Consider the following 27827-nt stretch of genomic DNA (forward strand, 5'->3'; position numbering starts at 1 on the left):
AGATCCAAATTCAAGAGACCTGTAAGTCTCGGGGCAAATCAGTAAATCTCTCAGTGCTTCCAAAGATTTCCTAAGGTTCAAAATTGCAAAATAGGTACCAAACCACATCATAATAGCTATACCCTCACTAGGAATTACCTCTACAAGTTCAGTGAGTCTGCAAGGTGAAAATATTTGTCATAATAGTACTAAGATGTTTTCATTTCTAACGTGATAAATACAGATACAGACCACATAAACAAAACCTCTTAGAGATGGGAGGTAAGAAAGAATCTCAATAATTTTAAGATGATAAAGGGATTAAAAAACCAAAATGTTGGAGAATAACTGCCCTCCACCAATGAAATCACAGGCCATTAAAAAAAAAAAGGACCAGGCACTATGCCAGGCAGGTAATGGCAAAGGGGATCTAGTCCATAATCTCGAGGAACTTACAAGGAAAATAATTCTCTCAGTTCAGAATCTACGTTACTGGGTCAATATTCCAGAGACTTTAAGTCAGTGGTATTCTGTAAATTTTTTTTAAAAAGGAAGTTCTTACCTTAGAAGTCTTTGAGGTGGCTTCTTAAGTTCTAAGTGTAATTATCTGATGAACACAATTTAGTCAAAAGGCACTGCTCAAAGAAACTGGTGGACTGGTAAGTTTAATGATAAAATTACTCATCGGCTGATGAGTTTAATTATGAAAAATAGCTTAGGGAATATTATTATTGTTGTTGTTATTGTTATTATTAATCTGAATCATTCACTGAGCAGTCAAGACATGCATTTAGAGGCACAGCAGAACATGTGTGCCTGAAAAAAATGATCAGCTGAAAATGACAACTCCCTCCAGCCCTCTAAGGATATTACAGAGGGAGGAGGAGAAACCAATGTTGCCCAGGAGAAATTGCAATCCAACCAATTCTGCAAATAGAATAGTGGCAGGAACACAAAATATTACATTTTTAATGAAGGAAAGGAAGTTCAGAAAACAACTTATCTTACTGATTTAAAACCCATCTTAATCAATACAATATGACCTTTTCCCACATACTGGATAGCTATTATCTTTTCCCCAAAGCTAGAGGTGTTTCTCAAAAATCACAGAGCTAATTTCCCAGTTTGTCCGTTAACTGGGGTTTGAGGTGTACCAGGGACTGAAGAATTTCTCTGAAATCTTAAATGATGGCATACTTCCTGACCCCATAAGCAGAGATATCATAGAGAAACCTCAGGGACCCAAATATGTGTCAACAGAGAGTCAATAAGATGGACAAGCAGAGGGGAAGGTACTTCTTGCTCCTCACTTTTTCTCTCATTGTGACAGCTTTCAAATGCTTTCTATATGACAAAGAGGAAGCTAAACTAAGGTCAGAAAGGTAGCTTATTCCAAAACTCAGCTTTCAATCACTTAATCATGAGTCATTAAGTACAACATTAAACATATCACTTTAATCATACTCACTGTCTTTTAAAAAACTAACGAATAATCTTTAATCCCATGAAGAACTAATGGCTCACGGCTGCCTGAATACCTTAATTGCTGAGCTCTACCTGATTTCTCCCAAAGCCCTTCAGAGAACCAACAAGATGTAGTTATGGCTGATTACCTCATTCATTCACCCAGCGTGGATTTTTGTTCAGTCCCCTCAAGGCAACTTATGCTTTCTCTGCTTCTAGACTGGAACTTGACATTAAAGCAAGAGAATTAACCAGCATTAGTTAATGAATTTTGATTTTTACTAATGTTATTTTACTTTCAGGGAAGCCCTAAAATTCCTGTAGTCATCTTCTACCATCCCATCTCCTTTAAACCCATCAAAAAAGAAGCAGGGAATAGTCTATGGGTTGAAGAAACCAGAGAAATTAGTCCCAGGAGGTAGTCAATGAATAAAGTCGTAACGTCTATCTAGGAAAGGCTCACCTCCAACATTCTCTAGCACACAATTATAGCTGCCAAAAGAACACAATACTCTGGTGGAAATTTTTGAGGATGAAATGTAAGATATACCATTTGGTAAAGAAAAGGGGCAAGAAGAAGATCTTCAAAGACTCAGCTTCTCTTCAGGTGTATGTGGAAAGTCAGAATGATTAAAAAACAAAGTAATTTGAGGCGGCTAAGTGAGTAGAGCACCGGCCCTGGAGTCAGGAGGACCTGGGTTTGGACCCGGCCTCAGACACTTCACACACACACACACACAAACTAGCCATGTGACCTTAGGCAAGTCACTTAACCCCAACTGCCCTATCCTCCCCCCCCCAAAAAAAGTGATTTTATGATTAAAAATGAACCAATATTCTTCAATAAACTGACTTTCCCTATCCCTGCAAAACTGCCAACCGTATTTTTATTTAAAAATTCATATCCACTAGGATTAAATAGAATTGGATGAGAAAGCAGTAGATACAGTGCTGGGCCTGGAGTCAGAAAGACATTAGTTCAAATTCAGGCTGGTATTTACTAGCTACATGACCCAGAGCAAGTCACTTAAGTTCCATCTGCCTCAGTTTCCTCAACTGTAAATTGGGTGTAATAATAGCATTTATCTTTCAGGGTAGTTGTGAGGATCAAAAGAGATAATATTTGTAAAAGTGATTAGTAGAATGCCTCGTACTTAGTAGGTGTTTAATAAATGTTCCTCATTCCTTTCTTGTCCAAACAGTTACTACATAGACAGCTACAATGCTTTATATTCTCAATTTCTGTAAAATTCAGCCCCATCAAATAGGAGTCAAACTTTCTTTCTGGAAGAATTACTCTATAATTCATATTGTGGTTTTGGTTTTGATATATTTATGCCTTTCTCTAAATAAATTGTAAGAGGTTGAAGAGAAGAAAGTATTTTATACTTATTTCTATGCCTTGAAAAGAGTAAGTACTTATATTAATCACTTCTTGATTTAAGGGGAAAAAAGGAAAAAGAAATAACCTCTGTAATAGAAACTCAAGAGGAATCCCAGAAGAAAAAAAAATAAAGAAAAGGAAACTTTGTTAGATTGGCCAAACATCCTTAGGACCTATTCATAAACTCTTGTTATTTAAGACACATAAATGTCAGGTAAGTCAAATGAAAGAGTGCATAGATTAATCATCTTGATAGATAAAGGCAGTATAACTATAGCATTATGAAATTATAGTCATAAAATATAATATATTCTACCTATAATTATGAAAATGCTAAATATTAAATTATAAAACTCTACCTCTGGTCCAGAGGGGTCAAATATGTGGTCAATAGATCTGCAACACTTCCTAGTATAGCCCAAACCAGATTAAAATGTAATTGGAAAATATTTAACAAGATAAATAAAATATAAATTATATCACATTTTAAAACTAAGTCAATAGGCAGCCCACAAGAATCGATTAATGGTGCCCATTTATATTTGAGTTTATGTCACTGATTTAGTTCAAATCCTTAATTTTACACATGAGGAAACTGAGGCCCAGAAAGATGAAGTGACTTGCTCAAGGTCACACAAGTAGTAAGTGGTAGAGAAAGTATTTGAGCTTTTGTCCTGATTTCAAATTGAAAAGTCTTTCACTAGAAGATACCTAAGGTACCTTCTAACTCTAACTTTCTATAAGTCTAGGTCTGATAATGGATATGAATAATAAAAACTGACACTTTCATAGCACTTTAAAAGTCACAAAACATTCTGCAGCAACCATGCAAGTATAAATGCTTAGGTGGCTTGCCCAAGGTCACACAGCTAGTGTCAGAAGCAAGACTCAAGACTAAGTCTTCTTGACTGCCAGTGCCACACTCTATCCATTATACCACTGCCTCTCAACTCTCAACAATAACATGCATTTCTCTAATCAATAGTGATTTAGAGCATTTTTTCATATGAGTATAGATAGCATTGATTTTTTCTTCTAAAAACTCCCTCTTCATACCCAATGATCATTTATTAATTGGGGAATGGCTCTTATTTTTATAAATTTGCCTCCACAACCTACATATTTGAGAAATATATCACAGAAACATGCCATACAATTTTTTGGATATTATTTAATTTTTCTATGGAATCTTTTAGCAAAATGTAGTCTCCCTGCTCATCTCTTTTAATTAAGTCTAATTTGGATTTTGTTTGATCTGAGATCATGAGTGCTACTCCTTCCACTTTTTTACTTCAGCTGAAGCATACTAAATTCTATTCTACCCCTTTATTTTAACTCTGTGTGTGTCTTTCTATTTCCAGTGTGTCTCTTGTAACGAACATATTATAGGATTCTGGTTTCAAAGTCATTCTGCTATCTGCTTCCATTGTATGGGTGAGCTCATTCCATTCACGTCCAAAGCTATGATTACTATTTGTGTATTTCCATCCTATTTTGAACGTTGTAAAAAAAAAAATTTGATATTACTTCATTGTCTATGATACCTATAAGCAAGATGTAGTTTCCCTCCATCTCATTTTCTTTTGTTTATCCTTCTCTCTCTGTCACTTCTGACGACTGCCTCCCTTAATTCTCCCTCCTTTTTGTCACCCATTCTGCTCCCTTCCATTTCTATTTCCCTACTGGTAAGTAAGATTTCTACACTCAACTGTGGATATAGTCTTCTCTCTTTGGATAAATCCCAATGAGAATAATTTCAGGCACTGTTCAGCTCCCCCCAAATTCCTCTTCCACTTATAGAAGCTATTCCTTGCAAACCTTTTTAAATGAGAAAATTTCACTGTACCTCTCCCTTCCTTCTTCTTCCAGTGCATCCCTCTTTCTCACCTGTTCACTTTATTTCTGAGATCATCTCAACATAATCAATTTACATCTGTGCCCTCTATCCATTTAGATTCCTTCTAACTACCCTAATAATGATAAAGTCCTAAGGAATTACATATATAGTCTTTGCATATATGAATGTAAACTGTTTAATTTTATCGAGTTCCTTAGTATTACTCTTTCATGTTTACCTTTTTATGCTTCCCTTGAGTTTGCATCGAAATGTCATATATTTTATTCAGTTCTGATTTTTTCATCAGTAATTTTAGAAAGTACTCTATTTCATTAAATATCCATTTGGAAAATGGATTACATTCAGTTTTGCTGGACAGGTGATTCTTGGTTACAATCCTAGCTCCTTTGCCTCCTAGAAAATCATAATCCAATCTCTCCACTCCTTTAATGTGGAAGCTGTTAAATGTGGAAGCTGTTATCCTGACCATGATTCCATGGTATTTAATTGTTTCTTTCTGGCTGATTACAATATTTTCTCCTTGACATGGGAACTCTGGAATTTGGTTATAAAATTTTCTGGCAGTTTTTATTTTGGGATCTCTTTTCTCTTTAAGAGGTCCCAAAGATTAGATTCTTTCAATTTCTATTTTACCCTTTGCTTCTAGAATTCTTCAGTTGGAATTCTCCTGCATTTCTTACAGGAGTGAGGTGGTACCTTGGAGTTTTTCTGATAAAGCCCTCATATTTCTCAGATATATAGGGAACTGAGTACAATTTATTTAAACAAACAAAAAAAGAGCCATTCCTCAACTGATAAATAAAGGATATGAATAGGAAGTTTTCAGAAGAAGAAATCAAAAGCTATCTGTACTCACATGAAAAAAGAATGCTCTAAATCACTATTGATTAGAGAAATGCAAATTAAAACAGCTCTGAGGTACCATCTCATTCCTATTAGAAATGACATATTCTGTAGGGGATGAAGGAAAATAAGTACACTAATAAACTCTTGGTGGAGTTATGAACTAGTCTAATAATTCTGGAAGACAATTTGTAACTATGCCTAAAGGGCTATAAAACTGCACATATCCCAAAGAGATCAATGAAAAAAGAAAAGTGTGTGTGTGTGTGTGTGTGTGTGTGTGTGTGTGTGTGTGTGTGTGTGTGTGTGTGTGTATCAGCTCTTCCTGGGGTGGCTAAGAATTGGAAATCAAGAGAATGCTCATCAGTTGGAGAATGGCTGAACAAATCGGTAGCATATAGTTGTGACACTGTACTACTGTGCTATCAAAACTAAAAAGGGTGGTGGTTTAAGAAAGAACATGGCAAAGCCTATATGAACTGATGCAAAGTGAAATAAGAAGAACCAGCTGCTTGTTGTACACAGTAATAGCAATGTTGTAATGATAACCACCAATGAAAAACTTGTCTACTCTGATCAATACAATGATCAGAGATAATTTCCAAAGCCTCATGAGTAAGAAATGCTATCTAACTCCAGAGACAGAACTTATGAAATCTGAGTATAAAATGAAGTATAATTTTCTCACTTTGCTTTTTTTGGCAATATGGCTAATATGAAATTTTTTTTGCATCATTTCACATGTGTAATTTACATAATTTTGCTTCCCTCTTCAATGGTTATGAGGGGGAGAATTTGAAACAAAATTTAAAAAGAAAAGGAGGTTAAAAGTAACAAATTTTTAAAGGAACAAAACATACTACATGAATGAAAACTATCATTTCTATTATGTCCATTTTATTTTTTTAAAAAGGTCTTACCTAAATTCTCAGTTCATGTAAAAAGTCCAGTTCTCCAAAATTATCTTTAAAGCATATGGAAGATCTCCAGTAGCCATGCCTGAAACAATAAGAAAAATCACTAAAAATTATTCATGCTCAGTTTTTTAAAACAACTAAATACAGACATTTTTCCTTCATACTAAGCATAGAAAGAAAGCTCAGGAAACAATGAATTTCTGTCTCTAAACAGGGCTTGGGAATTTGCTTTACCAACAGGGAATTGATATCTTAATATACTCATTTTGGAAACTAAAATTATATTGTTTTTGGCACAGAGGCAAAACATAACTTTTTTATCTGTGTGTCAGGAAGGAGAATGACTCTGAATGAAAATGAAGTATAAGAAAATATGTCTGTAATCTCCCTGCAAACGTAAATGGGATGAAACATCAAACTTCTCAATATTCATTTATATTTGATAAAGAATCTGAATTTGTTTTCCCTTTGAATTAAGTTTTCCCAGAAAAATAGGACTTATGATTCCCTCGTGCTACAATTGCATCCCACCCCCAAACAAACAAATTTATCCTACGTTATCTAGGTATAATAGCAGCCTACTTAGGAAGTCTCTCCACAAAAATACAAGTTAAAGTCAACTGATTCTTTTCAACTACTTGAGGAAACCCTAGGAAGATGGAATAATATGTTGAGTTCAGACACTGAAGATCACAATTTTAAAAACCATAGCCAGAGGGACAAAATATAGAGAACTAAGAACAAAAAAAGATAGTTAAAATCATGCCTACAGTTACTACATTAGCAACAAATGATCTCATTAGCCTTACAATTATGAAAACATTCACATGTACCCTAAAGAAATAAGTATTTCCCAACTTACCTCTGTCTATCCAGTAGTCAAATGGGAAACAAACAAAAAAAAGAGTATTGCAGACACTAGCTATGCTACTTTATTTTTAAAGATATCTCAAAGAATGTGGAAGGGCAACATGATTATTTTACAAGAATATAAGTATGAGTGTTTGTCAAAGGGGAAGAGGGTTAAATTTTGGACTAATAGTAGCAAAGATATATAATAGTTGAAAACAACTGAAAGCAAGACAGCTTTGGTGAACTGAAAAGAGAGGAATGATGACAAAATGATGAAAAGTCAGAGGAACGATGAGAACAGTAAGTCTGTGCTATCATTTCCCTATAATAGCCTAAACAGAAGAATCTACTACCATTGGCAGGTAGTGAATGAATGAATAAATAAATAAGTAAGTAAGTATACAACCCAGGAAAATTTGGGGGAAAACAATCAGAACAGGCAGAGGAAGAGAGAGTAAAAAGAAACAGAGGGAGCTTCAGCCTCAAGTTCTAGAACCAAGAATGAGATTTTAAGATAACAATTCAGCAGAAATGGAAAGAAACATTTTAATGAAGCCTGAGAAAAGGTACAAAGTTAAATTGGAACTTATAAGGTTTAACAAGACATGCAATACATTGGAGTTTATTAAGCTAAAAGCTTGCTTGATAACACTTTTGGTGTTGACCTTTTGATGTTTAAGTTCAGCTGTTTTAATAGAGTCATCTATTGTTTAAAATAATGACTAGAAAATCCATGTTATAAATCAGTTGAAAAAAATTACTCTGGAGTAGTGGAAGAACCTTTTAAGAGGAAGACAGAAGGCTCATGGGGTTCAAGGGCTAGTTCTATCACTAATTAGCCTAACCTAATCACTAGTTAGTGTACTCACATACAATACTTTACTTCACTTCCCAAACTCAGTTTCTTTTCTTTGCAAACCCAGGAGATTGGCCAATATCTTAAGTCTCATCTACTCCAGGCATTCCAAGTTTTATGTTCAGAAAGATGAGGTGCAATTGTCTAATAAAGTACTGGAGTACTACTCTCCTACTGCTGCCTGCTGTCAATACACCCCAACAGAGGTGAGAGTCCTTGACGTGTTGAAAATCTCTTACTGGTTGAACATGTAAAACTAAACAGAAATTGTGGTAGCAACAAATATCACAAATGTGGCAAAGAATGAAATCATTTTCATTAAGAAATTATAGGTGTTTCTTACTTTAATGGGAAAAATTTAAAACAAATTAGGAGGAAATATTCAGTGCAATTCAGGATTTGTTTGAGCTATAATTTGTATAAAGCTCTTTACTAAATGTTAGGAAGACACAAAGTTTGGGTAAGAAAAATAGATGTCCTCAAGGAATTTACAGTCTAATAGGGAAGCATGCCACACACCAAAGGACAGAGAAAAGGACAATTTCCAGCGATTTCACTGTAATAAAAGATTTCCCAGTAGAAAAAACTTCTTCTACGACTGCATATTGGTATTTTATCTGGACCAGACTTGAACCCAAGTCTTCAAGACTTCAGGTCTGGCTCTGTCAAATGGGGGCACAGAGTGGGGAAAAGACCTGGATTTGTAGATATCTAAGGTCATTTCCACTCCAAATATATGGTCATATAAATACAAGTTAACAAGGTAATAAAAATACTGGACACACAGTAATTGCTTAACAAATGTCCAATGAATTTTGTCAAATAAAGTGCTATCTAAGGAGCAACACAAAGAGAAGAGAAGGCTGGATGGACCCTGCAGGAGTGGATGTTGTTACAAGACAGTAAAACGGATTATAAATTCTTCCAGAGAGTTAAGCATGTGTACATAGAGGACAAGGTAGAGGTACGTGGTAGATATGAGCAGGCTACAACAAAGAATGCTGAAAAATGGGTAAAATGTGTGGTCAAAGAAATGTATGCTCAGGGAAGATGGGCTGGTCATGTGTCAAGGATAAGGGATGAAAGGTAGACAGCCAAAATGTTCCACTGGCACCCTCTCAATGTCAAGAAAAAGAGAGGAAGGACTTCTGCTGATGGCCTAGACCCTCTGTGGCAAATTTATGAGAGGATAGGGGCAAGACAGGGTACAGAATGGTCAAGTACGGATGGTCTACTATCTATTGATACTCTGTATCAATATCAATGAACTGAACTCCTAAACAGATGAGATCACAGACTTGAGCATTTGAGTACATGAGGTTCAAGGGAATCATTGCTGGGGGTGGATAAGCAGATAACCTTCACAGGGGAGCTGACATGATGGAAATTCAGCATTGGAAGGAACTTCTGGAATCATATACTTGAGGCAATATCTGACTTGGAAATCCCTTTAGAAAATTTCCAACAAGAGGCATCTACCCTATGTTTCAAAATCTCTATTAGCTGAGGATTAGATGACCTTGAGAGGTATCTTCTAGCTCTAAATCAACAGTCCAACGGAAGCAACCTATTCCTTTTCCTGGGCTTTAGTCATTGAGGAATTTTCCTTTCATTATGTCTACACCTCCTCTGTAGCTCAGGGCACCTGAAGGGCCCACTCAAGTCAGATGTACTGATGGCCTAACTCAATGGATTGCTCTGCCAGCTGTACATCATAATCTTTGCAAAGTGCATTCTTCACTTGCTTCTGTGATTCTAACCAAGGAGTTCAAGAAACAGTCAAGTTAACATAGTCATGAGAGACCACTTAGGGTTTTACTTTTGGTGGTAATGGTATTGTTAAATGAATATGGTGCAAAAAACCACAACCATCAAAAAGAAACTAACAAAAAAAATAGTTGGATCGGGGTGGGGTAAGATGGAAAGGGAGAAGGTTGGAGGAAAATTACTGTAGCCTTCATCATAATCTGAAAATTGAAAAGTATATCCTAGACTAAAAAGAGATTAAGCGCTGATTGGCATGAATGATGTAGTGAATTATTACTTAATACAGTTAATCATTCCACACTGCTGGGGCTAGTGGCAGGCCACCCCTGTAATCTGGAAAATCTAAGTAAAATTTTTTGGCTCTCTCTTTAAATTCAGAAATTGAATAATGTTTTCTTTCAGTGCTTCCCATGGAGGGTTCGCTATTTCTTTGCTGGCATCATACCTGCCCTCAGGCCCCTCGTGAAGTCTAAAATCGTCAAGAAGAGGATCAAGAAGTTCCTCTGACACCAGTCAGACAGATACATCGAGATCAAGAGAACAGGAGTAAAGCAAGAGGAACTGACAAGAGGGTGCAAAGATGATTCTAGGGCCAGCTCCTGATGCCCAATATTGGTTATGGAAACAATAAGGAGACAAAATACACATTACCAAGTGGATTCTGGAAGTTTTTGGTGCACAATATCAAAGAGCTAGAAATGTTCCTGATTTACAACAAATCTTACTGTGCTGACATTGCTTACAATGTTTCTTCTAAGAATGGGAAAGTCATTTTTGAGAGAGCAGCTCAGTTAGCCATTGAGATCACCAATCCAAATGCTAGACTGAGGAGTGAAGAAAATGAGTAAAAAGCTTTGCACATTTTTATTTGTGTTAAATAAACCCTCAAACTACTACCAAAAAAAAAAATAATCGCCCCTAAGAATTCTAAGTTTCTTGAGGGCAGGGCCTTTCATCTTAGTTTTTTATTCCCGAGCTCCTAGCATAGTGCCTGGTACTTTGTTAAAGTTTATAGATTCATTAATTAAGATCATAAATTACACTTTTTGTTCTACAGCTGAAGGATGTTCAGTTAAACAAATGAAGCACTGTCTTAGGCTTATGAGTTTTATCCAGGCCTTGGGCATTGAGGGGCTGATGTTGTTGCATAGTGTTAATGAGCCCATGAACACGGATGAGTTAAAAGTACTCTGACTTGTTTTAAGGAGGATCTAATATAAATACGTATCAAAAAGGAAAGGCAAGCAGTACTCTGCATTTGAGGGCTGTTGTTATAGAGAGCAAGGTGGGTCCTCAAGGTCAGGCAGCTGGAGAGTTGCTTTTTCTTTTGATTTTCAGTGAGTTTCTCTCTTCAGGGCTTGAAATTGCATTTGGGGGCAGTGTGCACCTCACCTAAGAAAAGCACCTACTATCAGGCAGATAGGTGGCACAGTGAATAGAGTACCAGCCCTGGAGTCAGGAGGACCTGAGTTCAAATCGGGCCTCAGATACTTAACACAAAAAAACTAGCCGTGTGACCTTGGACAAGTGACTTAAACCCAATTGCCCTACATTCCCTCCCTCCAAAAAAAAAAGCACCTACCATGTATAGGCAACAAAAATTCATTCTATGTTGTATCTTTGCCACTTTTTTCTTTCCATTCTCTCCTTTAATCGTCCTATATATTAAAAATTCAAATACAATAATGACATCATCCAAATTTATGATTTATCACTTATTTTATCTCTCTTTACAACATACAGTATTCATCCCGGGACAAAGATATGTGGGTAACAAAAAGAAAAAGCATGAAACTAGTACAAAGGAAGCATTATAAAAACTTCTCCACTAGGCATCCAGATTTATTTAGCCATAAGAAAGGAACTGAGGATGAGAAAGTATGAATAAGAATGAAAAGCGGGTAGACATATTGGATCAGAGGAGCCATTCTTATGGTTAAGATTTTATCCCATCACAGTATATTTACTCACTTAACATATTTATTTTTATTAGGTTCTATTTATGTATGAAAGTATTTTTCTACTTAGAATGTGAAATGCAGAATTATTTCCTTTATGTTCAATTTATTTTCTGCAAACAGATATATTCTTTTCAATGTCTATTTTCAAAGTTTCAGGAGTCCTACATAAAACCTGAATTCCCATAAAAATCATAATTATAAACCTTTTCAAAAAGTCTTAATACTGTTTAGTTACTCAAATCCCTTCATAAGGCTTAATAGAATAAAAAACACCTAATTACTCTTGCTCTGCTCCCTTTTCCTTCATAAAAAAGTCCCCAGGAAGCAATAGGTAGGTATTACTATTGCGTTTCACAGATGAGTGGGGAAAACAATGCAACTTTGCAATAAAATGAAAGGCCATACCTGTGCATCTCCAGCTTCTAACATCAGTACTCTTTCCTACACAGCTTAGAAGTTGTGCCCAATGCAAAGGAATGCCTATAAACTACTAATTTGCAAGAAGAAAATTTGTACATATCTTAGTCTAACTTCATATATCAAGTTTTTCCAGTACAAATATTTTATTAAGAGTAAATGATTTGAGCCATGTTACAGTTTAATGAATTACACATATGAATGTATATATGTTATATGTATATATAGAGGCATCTGTGTACACACACACACACACACACACACACACACACACACACACATAGACACCTATGAATATATGCACACACACATATATACCTGCATATAATTCCACATGCCATGCCAGGAACTGATCCACCATACATACACAAAACCAGGTTCCAGATCTGAAAAGGGCTTCTGAGGTTACCTAGTATAACCATTTCCTAAAGAGGGCTCTCTTCTACCTTACCCCTGATAATTAGTCACCCAGTATCTTCTTTAAGATCTCAAATGACATGGAATTCCTTATCTTTTAAGGCAGTCCATCCCACTTTGGGGCAGCACTAGATGTTAGAAAGTTTTTCCTTACAGTCAGTTAACATTGGCTTCCCTGTGACATGGAAATACAATAGGCTCTTTTTCAGCTATTAATTTATGATTCTGTAATCTATCTAATAGTCTGCCTCCTTCTCTACGCAGAGGAAGCTAGGTAGTGTAGTAGACAGATTCCTCTTTAGCTGTGTGACCCTAGGCAAGTCAATTAAGTTTACCTCAATTTCCCTGTCTGTGAAATAAGCCGGAGAAGGAAATGGCAAATACTTTTAGTATCTTTGCCAAGAAAATCCCAAATGGGGTCATGAAAATGAGTCAGAAAATATTGCAAAGCAAAACCTCCCTATGAGATCAAGAAGAGGTCTACCAAGGCAGTCCTATCCCCCTAAATCTTTTCTTCTCGAGGTTACCTATCTACATTTGAAGGGACTTTCCAGTTCTCTCACTGTTTGATCTACTCTTTTCCACTGGAAAATGCACAAGAGGCAATCTGACCTAGTAAGCCTCGCACTGGAACTGGGGTTCTAACTGGGGTTTGTGAATTTTTTTTTTAGCATAATTGTTTTCCTTTCCATCATATGAACCCCTGCTCCACCCACTACACCTTGTTGCAACCTAAGATCTTGCAGATTTGGTAAATATGCTTTCAAACGTTTCCTGCAAATTAGATCATTCTGAATGCATGAGGCAGCATGTGTAGCATGGTGGTAAAGACCTAGACTTTACCTAGTCAGGAAGACCTGGATTTAGGCTCCCACCTCCCAACATATACTGGTTATATGATCTTGAGTGACTGTCTAAGACGATAAATGGAATAGCAAGTTGTATAGGTAGAAGGAGGTTACTCAGGAACTCCCCCAAATGAAAGGACAGGCTGGGAATACAAGTAGCAGTCCCTGCTCTCTGGAAGCTCACAGTCTCATGAAGGGAGGAGAGAGAGTCAACGCTCAAAGCACAAAGGGGGATGTATGTTTCTGGCCAGTACATGGCAGAGGGAAAGGCCAGGTAGTACTTTCACAGATAACCAATGAAGAACTTTGAAGAACAGGAGTGATTTCTGTCATTGGGTGTAATGCATACTAGGAAAATAAGAAAGATTGTTAATATGGTGAGGAAGAAAGAACATAAAGGGACGACAGCCTGAGAATTCCAGCAGCCAGAAAAAGGTCAAAGATCTGTCCCTGAAGTCTGATTCTGCAAGGAAAGAAAAGAGATGCTGAAATAGGGAGAGGGAATGAGAAGGGAAGAGAATAAGTATTTATATAGCACCTACTATGTGCTGTGTACAACTATGTACTGAGTTTTTCTACAAATATTATCTTATCTAGGACTCACAACAACCCTGCAAGGAAGATGGTGTTATTATTCCCATTTCAGAGTGGAGGAAACTGAAGTATAGAAAGGTTAAATGACTAAGTATAGAAAAGTTAAGTAACTTTTCCAATGGAACGGAGTAGATCAAACAGTGAGAGAACTGGAAAGCCCCTTCAAATGTGGGTCATACAGCTACTAAGTGTCTGAGGTCACATTTGAACTCAGGTCTTCCTGACTACAAGCCAGCATCCACTGTGCCACCTAGAACCTAAGTGTAACTGATAACTGAAGACAATAAGAAACCACACACTAGGGAAGATGTTCATGTGAATTTGTTTGATACTCTACTTTCAGATATTCCAGTTTGAGTTTAATGACTTTTTCCATATTCCCTTTTGGAGAACTTTTAGAGTACGGGACTAAGTTAAAGTGGGCAGAGATTAATTATATCAAATGGTAATGTAACATTGGATAGCTGAAAAATGTGCATGGGCAATCAAGAATATACAACTAAAGTGGTTACAAAAGCAAGTATTAATTTAAAATAGCAGGATAATTAATTTTACTGCCATAGAAACATCTGGCAAGGAGTAAGATCTTAAAAAAAAAAAAAAAGATCCCTAGAATGTACTGTCTCCAAAGGAGTTTTGTTACAAGGGACAACAAAAGACAATATTTTAGGAATTAAGAAACTAAGGTTCCTGCCCCATTTCTTTTCTCATGGCATTTTAAAATTATTCAAGTCACTATAATTCTTTGGGTCCCAATTCCCTCCCTCAGTAGAATGAGGACATTAAGAGTAGCATATCTTAAACTCCCTAAATTAAGATTTTATGAAAATGTTGCTGAAAATTTAATTATAAGAAACAGCAGCATACTTAGTAGATATGTACAACATATTCATAATGTAAAAGTCGATGGGAATATTTTTTGTCTTTTTGAAAGGGGGAAGGCAGGGCAAATGGGGTTAAGTGACCTGCCCAAGGTCACACAGCTAGTAAGTGTTAAGCGTCTGAGGATGGAATTGAAATTCAGTCCTCCTGACTCCAGGACCAGTGCTCTATTCACTGTGCCACCTAGCTGCCCCTGACAGGAATTGTTTTTTTTTAATATCACATTTTCTGTGACTTGTAAGTTTAAATCATAGCTGCAGGGTAGTATAGAAGGTGAGACAGAATTACAGAATAATGGGAAATAATTTTAGGGGACTAGAGAATTTTCCCCCAAAATTCTTACAAACAGAATTAAAGAACAGTTCTTATAAATCTCTAGTAGGACAGTAGAGATAAGCACTTGATGAAGGAAGGAGACAAGCCTTTATTAAATGCTTATTATATGCCAGACACTGTGCTAAGTACCTTACAAATTTTATCTCATTTGATCTTCCAACGGTAGGTGCTTTTATTATCCCCATTTTCCAGTTGAGGAAACTGATACAAATAGGCTAAGTGACTAAGCAGGGTCATATAGCTAGGAAGTATTGAAAGAATAACTGCAGGCTCAGTATTCTGTCCACTGTTCTATCTATTAGCCTCTGGGATAATGTCTCTCATAATTTTTGTGGAAAAGGTGGAAAGATTCAGGGTATAATTACATGGATTTAAGACTGACTGAGTGGTCAGATTTAAAGAGTAATCATTAATGGTTTGACATCAGTTTATAAGAAGTCCTCTACTGAGGAGTCCTCTATTTACTCTTTTTATGAATAACTTGGATAATGGCACAGATGAGATTCTTATTCAACTTTTAGATGATATGAAGCTAGGAAAAACAGCTTACAAGCTAGAAAGCAGACAGGATTCATAAAGAGCTTGGCAAATGATAACATGGAACTAAATCTAGTAAGGGGAAATCTAATAGGGATAAATGTAAAGTCTGACACTCAAGTATACAAAATCAACTTCAAAAACAAATGATAGAAGTGTCTTTTGAACACAACTTGTCTGAAAAAGATCTAGAGGTTTTAAATGAATGGTACAACACGGTAAGCAAAAAAAAAAAAGTCACCTTGTACTTCAGTTAAAGGAAATAAAGCTTCCCTAAATAAAGAAGTAATGATCCAAGTGTACACTGGCCTAGATGGCCAAATGCAGAGTACTGGGTTTAGTTCTAGAGGCCATATTTTAGGAAAGACTCTGATTAAAGCAAAGAATGTACAAGGTAGGTCAACCCAAACTGTCAAGGACCATGTCTTTGACGTATCAACAGTGGATGTGGATTTTAAGAAGAGGACGAAGGACAGACCTGATCTAGATAGCTCTGGGTGTCTCTATTTTCTGGTATAGTCTGGCTGAGGAGGAAAGCTTAGGAAAAAAAAAGAGCCTCAAAGGAACTCAGCTCTAAGAAGACTATACAGCAATCATACTACTGGCAGAGATGACCAACAGTAAGTAGAAGCAAACTTCATGGCTACAGGCTAAGAACGCGAACTGAGGAGAACATCAGCTTCTTATAGAAAGGAAAGACTCATCACAGTATCTCCAACGATGGAAGACTAAGTTGCAGGTGGTGAGAGAAGGTGAGAGAGAGAGAGAGAGAGAGAGAGAGAGAGCATGCAGATTACGGGTGAAGCACACAAGAAAGCTAAAGGATCAGGTCAGGAGAGTAAACTAAAAGAGCTGGAGGCTCACTTCTGCAGGGGTGAAACATATTAATAATTAGTATTAATAATGATAATGATTAATAATCTGTATTTATAGGAGTAAATTTAAGGTGGGACGGAGGAAAAATGCTTTGTGGCTGTTTCATTTACATTGTTATTTAACTAAAAGGACTTTGTTAAGAATTGTTTATTTAACAATAATTATTATAATAATAAACAACTAACATTTATGTAGCACCATCTCTATTACAGGCACTGAGCTGAGCACTTTAAAAATATCTCATTTGATCCTCGTAACAACCCAGCGAGATAGGTACTATCATTATTCCCATTTTACAGATAAGGAAACTGAGACAAACAAGTAACTTGACCAGGGTCATACAGCCTTCAGGTACCTGAACCAAGATTTGGACTCTGGTCTTTCTGACTCTAGTCCCAGGGCTCTGTGCATCCTGAAGAAAATGTTGACCAACAAAAATGCCTAGAACCTTGTTAATTAAATGAGAGACCATGGTGAGAGGGGACTGAGGACTACACTGAGTCATCTAAAAGTAGAATGTACATTAGTGAGTCTGTCAGTCAATCTTTATTAAAGCGCCTTTGTGCTAGACACTGTGTTAAGGGTTGGAGTCATCCCCCCCCCCACACACACACACATATACACACACACAAGAGATCTTTAAGCAAAGATGAGATGACTCTTTGCTGGATTTGGTGCAGTGAGGATTCATTCTAGGGTTTGAATTATATGAAAGGAATGGGTTGCTTCTGAAAATCTGAAAATTAAATTTCCCTAGGAGGGAAAAAATTTGCATAATTACATACTACGTTGCCTGATTCTCCTTTCGTATTATCATGGACTACAGAAGACTTCTCTCCTCTAAGTTCTTAGTAGGAGTTAATGCTTTGAATGGCAAAGAGAGAAAAAAATCATGGAGGAAAACAGCTGAAATTGGGATGAAATGGAGTGTCCAGGAAATGACAGTGTTCTGATGGAAATTAGCTAAGAATGAATTGGAGTCTCAACAAAAATACTGGTTCTAAGACTTTGGGGTTGATCTGGATTATTTGCCATTTTATTCTAGTATGTTATGAAGAAAATAGCCATTTTTATTGGTTAGTGGAGGATTGTATAGTACTTGAGGGACATCAATAGATCAATCAACAACCCTTACGTTCTTGCCATTTGTTCAGCACTGGGCTAGGCATTTGACCTTACAAAGACAAAATAAAACATTCAAACAATGTTTCTCTACATTCAAAGAACTTGTATTTCTTTTCTGAGTACCATAAATAGGAGAAAGAGATTGTTGGGAATCTCTTTATCCAGGGGCATTTCCTAAACAATTTCTATTGAATAGACATCTAATAAAAGCATTTTGGTTTTTCATAAGTTGATGTATATATGAAGCATTTTTTTAATTTTTTTTTTGAGGTGGGAAGGCAAGCAGCTGAAGTTAAATGACTTGCCCAAGGTCACACAGCTAGCAAGTGTGTCAAGCGTCTAAGGCTGAATTTGAACTCAGGTCCTCCTGACTCCAGGACCAGTGCTCTATTCACTGAGCCAACTACCTGCCCCTGAACCATGTTTTATAAATTGTAAAATATCACTTTAGTACGTCAGTATTAAAATTTTTAGTGCCTCCCTTCCCCCACAAACAAAACAAAAATGCCAATCCAATCTTCTGGCTAATTGCTAGCTTTGAACATATGAATTTTGGTTCATCAAAGCTTCCCTGTAAAAAGCTGGTTTCCTTAGCTAGCAATATAAAATTTCTAGCAAAGCTGAAGTGATGAAGTGAGGGAAAAATAGTTTTGTCTGTCTCTTTCTGTCTCTCTCATGAAGAAGAATGCTGTGTGAATGTGAAGACAAACCAATGGAGAAACAGAAATTATGGGGGAAAATATAAAGGCTTGCAGTACTTTCCTCCACCTACCCCATCTTAGAGTGTCCATTTATGTGTAATTATTGATTATAAAATTAATATTTGGCAGTATTTACATTTATAAAAATATTTTATTCCAATAAACTGAGTAAGTTTACTAGAAGTATTATAAAGTGATATTGTGGAAAATTGCCATAGAGATCTTCAAGTTGAGAGGTTCTTAACTTTAAAAAAAATTTGGCAGCTAGGTGACCCAGTGGACAGAACTCTGGATATGGAATTAGGGATGTGCTTAGGTTTGTGCTTTCATTTACTGTCTTAGTCGGAGCTAGAACCTAGGTAAATCTGCTGTGTCTCAGTTCAGCGCTTTGTCCAATAAAGCATAGTTTATTTTTAATGTGTTTAAATTTTGATTACAAGTGGAGCTATAAATTGCTGGGATGTAAGGACCCTAGCATCTGTTGTTGTTTCCCGCCCCCCCGCCCCTCCCCACCTTGCCAGTTTTATCTGAAACACATAAAAAATTGAGGATGGAAGAAATGTCAACACAATAACACAAAATATGCTGTTAGGTTTTTCCAGACTGTTAGATTTGCTTTTGCTCCTTCCTGATCTGAATTCTTCCTACAAGGTATAGAGGACATTGAAGGGCCTTGTTTATAATCACTATGGGCATAGAGGGATGCTACCATTATTGTCTCACTCCCAGTGCATTATTTCAAGACCAGCCTGGAGTTCAAGAGTTTTCCATCAACTTCTGGATCAAAAGTTAGGTATTCTAGGGCCATAAATTAAGAATCTCTGTTCCTCTTCTGATTTGCTCCTTGGAAGTGAACATGCATCTTCTTTTGCTTTTGAAAATAGTATTGTGCAATTTGTCCTCAGTGTACAGTTTTGCATAAGCATTTTCCTGGAGCCAGGATTTTAGAAATTTTGCAACTTAGAATTTTTCATGGGGGTAATATAAATCATTAAGCAGCACTCTCCCTCCTTATCCAAAAATGCACATACATACCTATGTATATGTGCAGGGGGGAGAGGGGGTTAAAACAACATTTGTTTCTTCTCCTTACAAACTGAAAACCCTTCATCTAAAATGAAAAAGGGGCACTAGGGAGAGTGCTCTGCACTTGTACTCAATCTGAGTTCAAATCCAGTCTCAGACTCTTCACTAGCTGGTTGACCCAGGGCAAGTCACTTTAAAATATTTTTGCCTCAATTTCCTCCTCTGTAAAATAGGGATAATCACATCACCTAACTGTTGGGATTATTGGGAAGACTAAATGAGGTAACATTAGTAAAGTACTATCTAACTACTATTCTTCTTTGTCATCGTCACCAGTTTAAAAAAATATCACATCAATTATTTGTCTGACACTGTAATCCTGGTAAGCATGAAAAGTGATTTTGCAACTCAATTTTTTTTAGTATGGGTGTCTTGAGTCCAATCAGAAGGCTGAAGATATAGCAACACTTTTGCCAGAGACCTCACAGTATCACAGCTCTAGGAAGAGAAAGGGCCTCAAAGGCCAACTAGTGTTCAAACCTCTCTCCTTTGACAGTTGAGGAAACTGGGGCCTAAAGAGGCTACAATATCAAGTGACATTTGAACCCAGACCCAGTTCAAGAGTTTGGGGTTAAATGACATTGTTGTATCAAATGATAAATTTTATGAAAAAAATTAAACATGTAGGAAGTTCATCTTTTTTTACATTAAAACCTCTATTTCTTTCACCTATCTAGATTTAAATTGCTGAAGACAATTATGAAAAGTCACAAACTTTTAGTTAAAAAACAAATGAACTATAAAAAAAAAAACGAGCCAATTCCCATTCTATAGCAGGACTTGGTGATCGTAATACTACTGACTGCGATCTGTGTTGAAATGATGACCCTAAGACACTACAATGCATAGTTCACTGTTCTCCTGGCAATCGAAGGAGAGGCTAATAGAAGAAATCAAAGTATTCGTCAAGAGGTGCCTTGACAAATCACAGAAACAACAGCTATCTAAGTAACCACACTATGAAGATCAGGAGCATTTTTATTCCTGGTCAACAATTTTTTGCATTGCCAGGCCTGCCTTATTACTGCTTGTGTATCCGTTTTCAAACTGTCCTTGCTGCCCAAGCCTTACTTACTTAGCACATGGAATCTGGTTTCCATAAACTGCCATATGTTGCCTTTGTCCAGGACACAGTGATTACTACCACCAGTATTGTCATTCACAGGGCATTAGAAAGAGGACTGTAACTGGTCCCATTGCTTGGAAATCAAAACCCAACAAAACCCAAAGTTTCCCCTCCCTCGTTTCTGCAAAGCTCTAGCTCACTCACTACCTGTACCCATTAAAACAAAAACAACAAGCTTTCCATTGTATGCATTGCTTTCCATTCCTTTCCATTTTTTGTTTGAGGGGATTAGATCTTTGATCATGTAGAGGAAGGAAACTGCCAGACAGGTTACTCCCTCTACCAATGGGAATCTGTATCTATTCTACAGCTTACAGTCAACCTCTTAGCATACAAAATAATTGTCTAAGTGACTTACCCAAAGGGTCACATAACCAGAATGTATCAAATGGGACTTAAACCACCATCTGTCTGACTCTAAGGAAGCTCTCTATCCACTACACCAATCTGTCTCTCCTTTTCATTATATCCTATAAATCAAGTCTCCTAAATCTTTGATCTCTTCCTTTCTGCCCTATTTTCACAGCATTGTCAAATTCCATGTCCTCCATGAAGCCTTCCTCTCCTTGTCTGTCTCACCTTGCTCTCTCACCCTCTCTAAATTTCCCAAGGGCTGGATTTCTGCATCACTTAACTTAGCACTTGCTTAAAAGTCTTGGGTTGGATGTCTGAGTCTGAGCTCCCTCACTAATTCTGAGGAAAGTCTTAGAGGTTTTCTCATCCCTTGCAGCATAGACATGACTGACATGTTATGTCACAGAATGTCATAGCTGAAAGGGCCATTTAGTTAAAATTCTACCTAAATAAGAACCTTCTCTAGAAAATAACTGACAAATAATGCTACTTGTATTCTCCTAATACAGATACTAAAATCATTATTAATCTATTTTTCATTTTTGTACTTATTAGTAGTATTAATTATTCTAGTATTACACATAGGTACGAAAATTATGTAGAGGTATTCCAGGGAGTAGTAGACAGAGTTAGCTTAGCTCTGAGTTCCAAGTCCCTTTGCTAACACATACTGAACAAGGGACTCTGAATGAGTCACTTCATCTCTTAATAATCTAGACAACTCTCTAAGACTAAATTTTAGAAAATAATAATGGCTAAGCCTTATATGGCTCTCTAAGGTTTGCAAAGTGCTATCTATGCAAATGTCTCATTTGATCCTCACAATAGCACTGGGATATAGGTGCTATTATTATCCCCATTTTACAGATGAGGAAACTGAGGCAGATGAGGCAGACCTTGCCCAGGGTCTCACTGTTAGTAACAGCTGAAGTCTTGATTTATTTAGCCTCAGCTCTTCCTGACTCCAGATCTAATACTCAATTCACTGAGACACCTACCTGTCTCAGAAAATGTGCCAAACTGCTCTGGCAGAGGGATTTCATTATATTGACAAAACCACAAGTTTCAGCCTTATAAACCTGATCATAGCTCCAGAGCTGAAAGGGATCTCAGAGGCAATCTAGTCCAAGCCTCTCATTTTATAGATGGGGAAAGTAAGTCTTAGAGAGCTTAAATAAACCATCTAAGATCCCAAAAGTGGTTAAATGGCAGAGTTGGGTCTCCAACTAGGCCCTGCTGTTCCTACTATCCAGGAAAAGTATTATCACAGCAGATGCATAACCCCATATCCAGGCCATCACGGACAGCCTCCTTCCTTAAGTACTGATGTAATGGCTTCCTAGGAAATAGACCAAATAGGCCAGCGACAGATACTATGATTCCCTCCATGCTGTTCCCAGAAGGGAAGAAATTAGCAAAGCACCAGCCACTTGCAAAAGACACATTCAGGAGTTCCAAATGCTGAGTCTCTGTGACCTAGTCACTCCAGTGAACTTGACCTGATTCCTTCCTTACTCCATCCTCACCTTCTAACACTCTGCTACTTTCAGAAAAATCATAGTCAGTCTACCAAGAAACAACTCATCAATCATTAAAAAAAAAAAAAAAAAGGCTTGGTCTCCATATCTCCAATATGTTTGAAGGGCAGGGGCTACTTACAGCCTAGTTCCACTCTGTTTAGGTCCAGAGCTTTTGACCTACTCTGTTTTCTGACCAGTTTAGCTCTCCTTAGACAGCCTGAAATAAGCCCATCTAAATAAATCTTAAAAGAATCTGAAGCATACATTAAAATGCATTCATCAGAACTCTTCTTCCTTTTTATACTTTCACTAACAACTCCCTGCTAGAATCCATTAAGAGAGATTTAAATATTTAATTTAAATGTTCCTCTAACAGACTCATAACTACATGAAGCATAAAAAGTCAAGCAAACACTCCCTATGCCACTCCTGAGTAAAAAGCAGAACACTTAACTGACATGCTATTTACAAGTGATTTCCAATCTGTGTGTTTCATCTTAGGAACAATTAGATCACATTCAAATTGCTTTCTAGTGCTCTAACTCTGGGATACCAGAACTTCACTTTATGCATCAGGGAATTATTCAAATCAGCACTTTGCATTTTTGAATATGATCTGGGGTTTCAATCTTTGGGGAAACAAAACAGGTCAACCAAAAGAAAAGGAAAATCTAAGATTACTAAACTGACCAATGAAATTGTCATCTGTTTGCTTTCCTGGCATTCAGCTTTAATAAATGAAAAAAGAATATTTTATCTGGTTGTATTACTCCACATCAACAAGAATAAGTCATATTTATAAGGCACTTCTAAATAATCTCTAATACTGCAGATGTCAATGTCCCCTCATTCATCAAATAAGAAATAGGTAAACAGACTGTAATGATGAATGATATTAATTAAATGATGAATATACTTTTTTTTTGAGGGGAGAGGGCAGGGCAAATTGGGTTAAGTGACTTGCCCAAGGTCACATGGCTACTAAGTGTTAAGTGTCTGAGGCCAGATTTGAACTCAGTTCCTCCTGACTCCAGGGCCAGTGCTGTATTCACTGTGCCACCTAGCCGCCCCATTAAACGATTAATATAGAAAAACATGGGAAGACATATGAACTGGTGCAAAAAAAGAAAGGAAAACCGTACACAAAATAATTACAAGAATTGTTTCAATGGCAAGGGCAACAAAGACAATAAAATAATTGAAAACTGAATGTTGGAGAAGTGCAATACAAAAGGATTAGCTTCTGAGAAAGGAGCTTCCCTTCTACTTTCTTTGTAAGGGGAGAAAGAGGAGTGTGGAACCAAATATGCTACCAGACTTTTCTGATAGGATGATTTAACTTTCCCTTTTCCATACTTTCAAATATGAAAAGACTCTCTGGGAGGGAGAGGAAGAGGGATACACTGGGAATTTAAGAGATTTTTTAAAAAACTACCAGTGAAAATTTGAAAGAGAAAAAGAAAATAACATGCCTATTCTCAGAGGCCAAGGATAGTTTTACGCTTTAACTAAAGGGTACCCAGGAGAGTTTATATGCTACCAACAGGATGGTAGTTTATCCCTTCTTCACCGGTAAGATAAGTATTATAATGATGGCATTGTACTGGGCAGAAGAGAAAACTTTTCTTTTCTCATTGTCATGGCTGAAAGTAGAGTCCTCTATGAAAAGCCTTAATTTCCTTGGATGCTATGGTCACAAAGAATGTACCCAGAAAGGATCAAGCAGGAGTTACAAGGGATATGAGGAATTCATTCAAGGATATACAGAGTGGCTTCTGGAAGATGGCGGGAAAGAAGATGGCGGGCAGATCTGCTGCACTAAACATAGGATGTTGGTAAAAGACAAGCATCCAGAAATGCCTGAGGAAACCAGAGTGGTGATAGTGGCAGCAAATACCAGGAGGGGCAGGTAGGGAGCTGGTACAAAAAGTAATTTCTACTAGGAAAAAAAAAGGGGAAGATTGACCATAGGAGGAAAAACCAAAGGTCTAGGGACCCACAGTATCAGTGAACTCAAGACACTGGATCTTCACAAACTTTGTTGTTTTTATTTTGCTTTATTTTTGTACAGGCACTGTGAACAAAACACAAGGGAGCAGAGGGGCTCGGGTTAGGAGGACAACCTATAACCTTCCTCTTTGCTATTCCTCACACACCGTGTAATGAGATTGTGTTAAGTTCAGATGTCTTGGGAGTTTCTGTGATATGGAGGAAGAAACTGACTACCCTCCAGGGAGGGTATATAATGAGCCAGACTTTGATGTTATCAGACACTTGTGGGTGGGTGCAAAATTTGATCTTTAGAGAAAATGATGAATGCTGAGAAGACACTAAAATTGAACTTGGATCCATGGAGCTTTACTCTGGATAAACTACTAACATGGAGGAAATACCAATTTTTTTAATTATGAATTTTTGTTCCCCTCCTCAAGTATTAAAATAAACTCACTGATGAAGCTTTCTGTTTATATTGCATTCACTGTGTGTACCTGGTAGCTATAGATGGTATAGTGGTCAGAGCTCTGGGCCTAGAGTCAGAAAGATCTGAGTTCAAATCTAGCCTCTTAAAATTACCAGCTTTGGGCAAGTCATTTAACTTCTGTTTGTCTCAATTTCCTCAAGGGTAAAATAGGGATAATAGCACCTACTTCCCAGGATTGTTGTGAGGGGGAAAAATATGATAAAGTTCTTAGCATCTTTGTAAAGCACATAATAGCTGCTATATAAATGCTAGCTAGCTCCATTAGTAGTGGAGGTGGGGGTAGCAGCGGTGCTTTCCTGGCTTTGATAATTCATTGTGATTCACTTAATCTTTCCTTCTAATGTGATGTTCATATCCTTTGCTCTAACAATTGATGACTTATTTTATAAGAAGCTGATTCTAAAATGATTCACAATGATAATCAATAGTTTCCTTCTCCTTAAATCATAATTTCATTTTCTTTGATATTTAATTCTTGCCATGAGGTAAAAAGCACTTCAGCACAGTATCTGATACACAGTAGGAATAAATGCTTATTCTCTTCCTCTCCCCCCCACTCCCACCCCTTTTTTTATATTCAATTCAACTTTTATATTCAATGCCTTTTAACTCTCTTCTTGAAACTACAACATTATGCACGGGCCTGAATTTCCTAACTGGCAGTCAATAAGCATGTATCTGTTTCTGTACCATGAAATCTACTGTCAAATAGTATCCACTTCTTCCTGAATCCTTCACCCTCCATTCCACTGAAGTTAATAGATATTAAAGTAAATGTTTATATAGTTTGGAGAATGTTGTCAAATTCTTCATAAGACTAGAAAACTACTTCATCTTCTATAACAGATGTTGATCTATGAACAGCAATTATAAGGAGAGTACTTTATAAAGTTTGAAGGAACTATACAAATGTCAGGGATGATTATTATTATTCATCTTTATGGTGATTAGTTTGTTTATCTGAATTACAAGCAAAGCAAAATGACCAAGGACAGCATGAAATTTTGTTTTACGTGGCCTTTTGGCACAAGATGAAAGTAGCTCCTATAATTCCCTTAATGGACTCTCTGAGGATAACCTGTGAGCTGTTCTTCCATTTAGTTGCCACTTAAAAAAAACTATTCTCATGGCATTATTAATAGTGAGAATATTACTATGAATGTGGTTAGGTTCCTCTGGTTACACATCAACTTATTGGTCACTGAAAAAAAAGATCCCATACCAGGAGTGCAGATGGTAAAACTGATGTTTTTAGATGACATACAAATTAGGTACCCTTCCCCTCCCACTTTTCATCCATGTGTCACTGTTACTACACAAATAGATGGGGTCCCTGTGGCACTTTTTGAATTACATAACTTTTCCTGGCCACAAATTTATCACCTAATGGTCTGATGAAAGAACATGGGAACACAATAGAATGTACATCTCCTGTAGCTCATAGAATTTTTCTATGAAAAATATTTCACTGATTCTGGGACTTGTAGTCTGGGAAGCTATTTCAGAAGGAAAGATGGTGGCCAAGTTCAAAATTTCATTGTCTTCATTTACAGAAAAAGGAGGAGAAATAGCTAATAAGCAAACTGACCCCCCAAAACAAACAAAAAACCCAACCCTATCTTAAGTGAACTCTTTCCATGGAGCAAATTATCATTATTGAAGCATGGACCTCTTATCAATTCCAACTCTTTTGTTTCCTCCATTTTTTACTACCATTTTTCTGCAAGTCTATCCTCCATTTTTAGCTACCTTACTCACTGACTGCATACTTGTGGACCATGTGTTTTCTGGGAACCAGTGCCAGCTCCCTGAGATCAGAGATTGCTTTGTTCTTCATATTTGTACTGCCAATCCCTTGCACTGCGCCTACCACAAAGTAGACTCTTTATAAATACTTGTTAATTGATTGATTTACCCAAATAACAATGCTAGGTAGAAAGTGCCTATGCAGCTTTCTTAGCAAATGTAGACTTATTAGCAGCAATCTGGATGCACGAGTAATTTAATATCAGCATATATTCAGTTCAACTAACATTACTAAAAGGAGGACAAGAGAATTCATTCCTACTGATTAATTCCCCGTAGCCCTCTAGGTCTATCAGATATTGAGAGTGGCTCCTTTGTCTCCTCAAATACAGAATCTAAACTATATCTTTCTTGTGCTTATCCACAATTTTATTATAGTAGGTGAGAGTTCGATGAATGCACCTCTGATCTAAACCAATGAATTAATGTGGTAACTACCAAATCAAACCATTTATTTAATCGTGGCCTCTCCTGTCTAAACCATTTTTTTTCCTGTCACTGATACCCCTCATTTATCAAGATGAAAAAGCATCAGTGGGGAAGGTAAAAAGTTCATTTTTAGTTCTACTTGGCACAATTTTTTAAATGACACCTCTAATCATCTTCTAATAATGAATTTCATTTCAAAATTTAATTTCTGTAATTACAAACAGGACTCCCTCCCCCAAGCACATGGATCAAGTTGATAAAGACTGAATTAGAGGGTAAAGGTTTCAACATAAAATTGGGCCCGCCTTAGCCAACCCCAAAAATCATTATCATAGCAAATTCACATGGAAGTAAAACAACAGACCTGTTTGCGTCAAGAATACGATTTCCATCAGCAAGAGATTATTCTC

General features: G+C 36.9%; 1 protein-coding gene across 1 annotated transcript in view; it reads right to left on the bottom strand.

Annotated features, from left to right (window-relative positions):
- TLN2 (talin 2) overlaps positions 1 to 27827 on the bottom strand; it is a 569404-nt gene that overhangs the window by 325566 nt on the left and 216011 nt on the right. The window contains exon 6 of the mRNA XM_069098382.1: positions 6449 to 6527. The gene's annotated coding sequence lies outside the window, so the exon portion shown is untranslated. The remainder of the gene's footprint in view (positions 1 to 6448; positions 6528 to 27827) is intronic.

This window comes from Petaurus breviceps, unplaced genomic scaffold (genome assembly GCF_028583685.1).
Source record: "Petaurus breviceps papuanus isolate PSGF00001 unplaced genomic scaffold, PetGlider_PUasm1.0 37, whole genome shotgun sequence".
Lineage (NCBI taxonomy): Eukaryota > Metazoa > Chordata > Mammalia > Diprotodontia > Petauridae > Petaurus > Petaurus breviceps.